The 6,879-nt window shown below is 38.4% G+C and overlaps 1 pseudogene; it reads right to left on the reverse strand.

Moving 5' to 3' along the window:
• Positions 1 to 2,991: 2,991 nt before the first annotated feature.
• On the reverse strand, positions 2,992 to 3,871 carry LOC148298959 (extracellular signal-regulated kinase 2 pseudogene; annotated as a pseudogene).
• Between the last annotated feature and the right edge of the window lie 3,008 nt (positions 3,872 to 6,879).

Raw genomic sequence — 6,879 nt, forward strand, 5'->3', positions numbered from 1 at the left:
AAGCCAGAAAGATTTGCAGCAGATAGCTGGCAACGCTAAAATGTTGAAGAAAGGGAAGAACATAAATACTTGTTTAACATGAGCCAATTGCACCTCCAAGATAGTGGAGACAAAAGCCATCAGGAAGCCGGATGTATTGAGTAGGGTAAAGGTATGTATAAAGCTTCTCATGTCGGGCGAACATCCGCAAACAACAGCCATAATATGAAAAAATAGCAAGATGACAATTATAAGCTCCTTCTTAAGCTCAAATCCTATATTGAGGAACTCAAGATCAACGAAGAGCAATACTTAAGCCAAATATCTGAGCTGAAGCAGTTGCAGTCACTCATGCAGAAGGACAAATAGCAACACGAGAGGGAAGCCTATCAAAGCAACCTCGAGCTGCAGGCTGTGCGCAATGAAAATGAGATTATGAAGGGCCAAATTGAATCCATGAGGAATCAAATTGAGGTAATGAGCAATAGGGAGAAGGAACTTAAGAAACGACTAAAATAAGCCCACGAAAATAGTCGTTAGAAATAAAAGAGTAGCAACCCCCACGGAAATAGTCTGAAGAATAAAGAGAAGCAGAAGAGCAAAGAAAACTAATAGCACGAGCTTGTTGTCCAAATCCTAAAAAATGTGATAAACTAGCAGCTCGCGAAGATTATCTAACTCTAAAAGATGCGCATTCAAACAGCAAACACCAATTTCCACCAGACCAAACCTAATCAATATGGGGAGTCCCTGCAGGAATAGTAGTAATCGTAGTAGTCGTAGTCTTCGTTGTAATAATAGGAATAGTTAAGATAGAACTAAGAGTCTCTTGAAGATTACGAATCGGCGGACATAATATGCTCGCAACGAATCGAGCCCGAAGTATACTCATTCAAAAAGAACAGGAATGATCGATAATCGCTGGATTATCTGTCGTCCGCTGCCTAAATTGATTCATATAGCAGTCGGGCCCATTATTTGAACTCCAATGAAAATGGCTCTTACAATCTTAGCCAAAATAAAAGGACGCAAGGATAAATCGCAGAAGCAACCCAACATCACAAAGAACAGTATTTTTCAGGATAATCTGTTCCTGATAGTCTCGAGAATGTTCCTTAACCATACTATCATGTGCTAAGTCAATTGAAAGCCAATAAAGCCAAGCCTAATGGCCATTAAAATTACAATATAAGCCAAGCCTATAGCAAAGTTAAAAGTAACAGCAACAGCAACAGTAGCAATGGTAATGGCAATGGTAATGGCAATGGTAATGGCAAAAACTATAATAGCAGTAGTTCCCAAAGCCATAACTAATCCGCAAATTTTAGGCATCCCTATCAGAATAGAATGCGGCCAACGGACTCTTAAACGAGAGTAATACATCAGATGACCGCATCATGAAAGAAGTAGGCAGTTATTTGGCCAATCTCAAGACTAAATAAAGCCATCATTCTGTCGAAAGTAACAATAAGGTCAGGACTGGGAAGTGTCTAAAATATGAACGCCGAAAGTGCAAACTGCCATAAAAATAGGGGAAATTTCATAAAAAGGAAAAAAAATTCATGATAGCTTGTGTACTCAGAAATTCATATTCTTTCTCCACATCCTCGGTCATTTTTAATTCATACTCTTATCCTTTATTTAAGATCAAACCCAATGAAGGGAAACTATATAACCAACTATAGTTAAATGGATTCCCCCATGAGCGTCGAATTTTGAGGAGGCAGCCTTCCATCGGTCCTTAGACTGTCAATGAACCGAAACAAAAGACTGTCGAGCTGTTTGAGTCGAATATATGATTGTGCTGCTTTATTTCTGAACTCCAGTTGAGTTTCGATTATCTATAATAGATGAGTATCATGTTATAGAGTATGCTACCATATACACAATATTATGTGAATAAAATGGAATGGAGTTAAATTATATTGCAAATTATTCTTATTGATTTTATCATTCATATGAATATTAGTGGTATGAATAAGAGTTTGTTACATAAATATAAATCAAAAGAGGAATTGGTGTCATTGCTTCCGTCCAAGCCGACACCAAAACCTCACGCCAGCATTCGATAACCAGAGAGAGAGGGATGCTTGAAGAATTTAAACAACTTCCTATCATACAGTTTGGAGATCATGGAGCCAATGCGAAGGTAATTCTTTGAAAGGAATATCACCATGGGAGATTGAAAATGAGCAACTAAGTATCATCAGAATTGAGCACAATTGTGTCCCAATAGAAGTGAAAACCCCTTTACTGCCTTAATGCTGATTGTATATAAATTATATATTAAATTTATTAAATTTATTTAATAAACACTTACCATCAATTCAATAGCTCCTGCCGTCATACAATGAGTGATAAATTGTATTGATTTAAAAGCCATAAACCATCACAAATTCCGGTTCTTATACATGTACCTGGCAATGATTTCGGAGTTTCTTTTTCTATCGATCCCTGAAATCGATTTCTTCTTTCTTCAGGCATTTCGTCATGAATTATGCAGCTCTAGTTTTTGGCCATCCCTATTTTCTTGCGGTGATGGTGTTCGAGTATGTTACAGGATCGGCTTCAGTTTTTAAATGCTTTTCTTGCTGCTGCTGTGGCTGAACTAGCTATTTTTGCCTGCTACTGAATCGTACTTCTTTTTTAGATTTAGCGAATTGCCCGCTGTGATGCTATTCTTTCTTCCGTAGACTTCCCAAGCCAGTCGAGCATTTTAGCTTGCCTTCCCGTAGCTATGGGTATTACTTCGGGGTTCATTCCTTTATTTAGATGCACTACGAACTTGTTTATAAGCCCGACTCTTGTATAATGTTTTGCCGTCAGAAGCTTATTATAGCTTTTTTTGATAACTGTTCACGATAAGTTTCTCGTCATGGGATGCCATTGCGGATTCAACCTTTTCCTCATCGATTTAGTCATAGAGAAGAGTTCGATATTCCTTGAGAGTTAGTTTCTCATTGTCATCAACCGAGAGCAGTATCTTCTGTTTAGCCGTGGTTAGATCTTCTTCGCAATAGAACTACTCGAGGTAGGGATGTTTCAAGATATCGAGCATGGAATACCTCTTTTATGGGTTGAATTCAATGGTCCTGTTCAGTAAATCGAGGGCATCATCAGGGCATGATTGAATCCACTATTTCTTGCTGATGGGTTTGATCTTTGACAGCAGGTCGAGCATCTCTTTCCCGAAATCTGTTTTCAAGGCTTTGATGTCTGACAAAGATGGAGGGCCTGTCCACGTTAGTATTCGTTCGATTTGGTTTAATGTTGAGTTTCCAGGAAAAAAAGGCTTCCCTCTGAGCATCTACCCCACCATGCATCCGAAACTCCAAACATCGATCGCCTTGGTGTACTTTCTGGACCCTAACAGAATTTCAGGGCGCGGTACCACCTCGTAGCAATGTATTCTGTGAGGATAGGGTTGACCTCAGTCTCGTCTCCAACAGTGCGCACCAGGCCGAAATCGCAGACCTTAGCCAAACAGGTTTCATTGACTAAGATGTTGGAGGGCTTGATATCCCGATGAACCAAGTCGGCAGAGTGCAAATAGTAGGAGAGCTTTAGCACACTGATAAACGATGTACCTTCGATGCTTATCCCCAAGAAGATTCTCTCGAATAAGCGTGTATAAATCAATATCCATGAAATCAAATACTAAGTAAATGTCTTTGTTATTTTGGGACTTCAGGATTTTCTCTAAGCACACGATGTTCGGGTGCTTGAGCCTCTTCAAGAATTCTATTTCTCTGTATGTCCGCTGAGCGTCGGTCGAGTTTTGGAAAGCATCGAAATTCTTTTTCAGCGCATGGACAGTCTTTCGTTGGCGATCGACAACCTTCCAGACATGGCCATAGGCTCCACTGCCGATTTTTTTGATGGGCTCGTATAGCTTTAGGATATGCTTTTAGATTTGATCGGTCATTTTTCTATATATATTTATTTATTGCGACTGAAACTTCATATCAATAAGTTCCTATCGAATCCGCCCATTCACTATTGAGAAATTGAGGAACAAGCAATGCATCTAAATTTATTGTATTTTAAATAGCCCTTTTACTTATCTTATTTGTTGATATCCCTATATTTATCTCTGCAGTTCTCCTCATCATATGGCATTATGCTTCGTTATATGGATTCGCAAATTGAAGGGTTGATTTTAACTATTTTCAGTTAAATTGTAATTAGCGAAATGAAGCTAACCACCAGCAAGCCAAATTTAAATAAGCAATAAGAGAAGGCTAAAGGAATGCAAAACATATTTAAACTGAAGAGTCTCATTCAATCAGCAGCAAATGTTTCGAATTAGCAGATCGTGAGCCAGTCATCAGTCTTCCAATCACTGGATATCAATCACTTTAAATTAAAGCCCAAGGAAACGAGTATTAGCTGCGGCTTGCATTATTAAAATATGCATCATTCTGTGAAAACGACGACCAAGAATAGCAAATCTGGCAGAAAATTGTATTTGGGGAAGAACATATCTGCGATTTCCGATCGCAGCAAGAATAATACTGAAAACAATCAATAGAATACACCTAATCTGGGCAATCTTCTTAAACTGTCCAACTCGGCCAAGAATAAAAATAATGCTAAAAAATCGACATGCATTCAAATAATTGATGTGCCTATTGTAGCTCAGATCGCTTAAAAGTATCCTTCACTATATTCGCACTCCTTACCAAAAAATACATAAATCTCAAAGCAGCCATGAGCTCTTCCACGAAAAGTTCAAAAGCATGAAGAAGAATGCTTACGTCCTGAGTAATTAGTCTGTTACTTATTCCAGAGCCATGTCTCGGCTAATTAAGGCATGCCTCACACGAAATATTGCATTAATATGTTTCGAATCGGGCGAAAACTAGGAAAGGGGCGATTCGGTAATGTTTACGCTGCAGAAGATAAACATACAGGGTTTTTGCTGGCTCTTAAGATCATCGCCAAGAAGGAACTAAAGGAGTCAGAAATGGAGGAGCAGCTTCTCTCCGAAATCAAGCTCCAAATATATATGAAGCACCCGAATATCTTGCAAATGTATGGGTTCTTTGATGACGAAACTAACATTTATCTAATGCTGGAGCTCGGGGAGCAGTGCCTTTTCAGAAGGCTGCGAAAAATTGTAAGGCATTCCTTATTATAGCTGCGCTTCAAATAGTCACAAACTGCCTACTACATCAGACAAGTGATCGAAGGGCTCAGATACTTGCACCATGAAAAAATTATCCACAGAGACATCAAGCCAGAAAATCTTATGATAAATTACGATGTTCTGAAGATTGGCGATTTCGGCTGGTCTGTCTACTCCCCTCTTTAGTACTCCTTCAATAATTGCAGTCAGAGACAAACATTCTGCGGAACTTTAGATTATGTGCCCCCATAAATCGTGAAAGGGGACTTTTATGACGAAAGTGTAGACATATGGAGCTTAGGTATACTACTGTATGAGCTAGCAATTGGCAAAGCTCCATTCGAAGGAGGAAAAAACTAGGAATTAACCTTTGATAAAATCCGAGACGGCGACTTCAAGATCCCTGAATTCGTTTCTCCTGAACTTTCAGAGCTGATTCGTAAAATACTAAATAAAAACCCAAGTGATAGAATCGACCTGGATTCGATATCCAACTCAGCCTGGATGAAAAATATGAAAGCATGGAGAACCACAAACTAATATGGAAATAATGGAACAAATTCATATGATTTTAATTTAGTGCACTAATATCAAGTTCAATTGCTAACACCACTGTTGCAATTAATAATTAGCATCGGGTTAATTAAATAGTTGATATAGTATCAGCTATCTGATTAGTGATGGATTATAATCATAGTTTCTTTTTTAAAAGATGAATCGGTCGGTAAGTACGGTAACTGGGAAGACCAAAATTAAAATTGTATTTTTAGGCAATCAGGGTGTCGGGAAATCCAGCATAATCTAAAAATACGTAAAGGACATATTTGACGAAACATCCAATGTAAGATATTGTCCTTAACGCAGCCAACAGTCGGTATCGATTTCTTGGTCAAAAACATAACCCACAGCTCCAAATCCTATAGGCTACAGCTTTGGGATACAGCTGGACAGTAAAGATTTAGATCTTTGATTCCGAACTATTTAAAAGATGCAAAGTGTGCACTCATAGTCATCGACGTCACCAACCGCTCATCGCTGAATAATGCTGACATGTGGATGAAGTTGTATAATGATAACAGAACTGGTGAAGGATTTACTATAATGATTGGGAATAAAATAGATTTAGAGTACAGAGAAATCACTCAAGCGGAGGCATTAAAGAAAGCTGAGGAATTAGGCTAAAATACTTTGAAATTTCAGCCAAATCGGGTGAAAACATCGAGTAACTCTTCTACAAGATTGTAGACATCTCTGAGCAGAAGACTGTAAGTTTAGAACTCAACACAAAAGGGTCATAGCCCATAAAGTAATAATAAAATGGCCAAGAGGAAGACGCGGAAACAAAGCAGCCACCTCCAAAAAATGCCTCAAAGCCCAATAATAGCATGGAGCCTCAACAACAAAATGTCGTCTTAAAGAGCGAATAGATCAAGAAAATAGAGAGCAAGAAGCAAGGACAAGGATGCTGCTGATTTTACGAATCAAACAATCTTAATCTTGATCTCAATTCATTTTAAGCCTATATTAGCCATTTATTTTAAGATATTTATAAGTCATGTCAATGTTATATACCAATATTGTCAATCTTCTGTGTAAATAGCACTTTTCCTCTTCTATTTTTGATTATTATAATTTATGATACTCTCCTCATTGTTCATACTGTGATATAATATGTAAGGGATGAGAATATAGTATATGCAGAAATAATTATAGGGGGGGTTGGGTTGGGGTTGGGGTTGGGGTTGGGGTTGGGGTTGGGGTTGGGGTTGGGA

Source organism: Brachycentrus maculatus, unplaced genomic scaffold (genome assembly GCF_059751285.1).
Source record: "Brachycentrus maculatus isolate JH-2025_06_01 unplaced genomic scaffold, ASM5975128v1 h1tg001480l, whole genome shotgun sequence".
NCBI classification, from domain to species: Eukaryota; Metazoa; Arthropoda; class Insecta; order Trichoptera; family Brachycentridae; genus Brachycentrus; species Brachycentrus maculatus.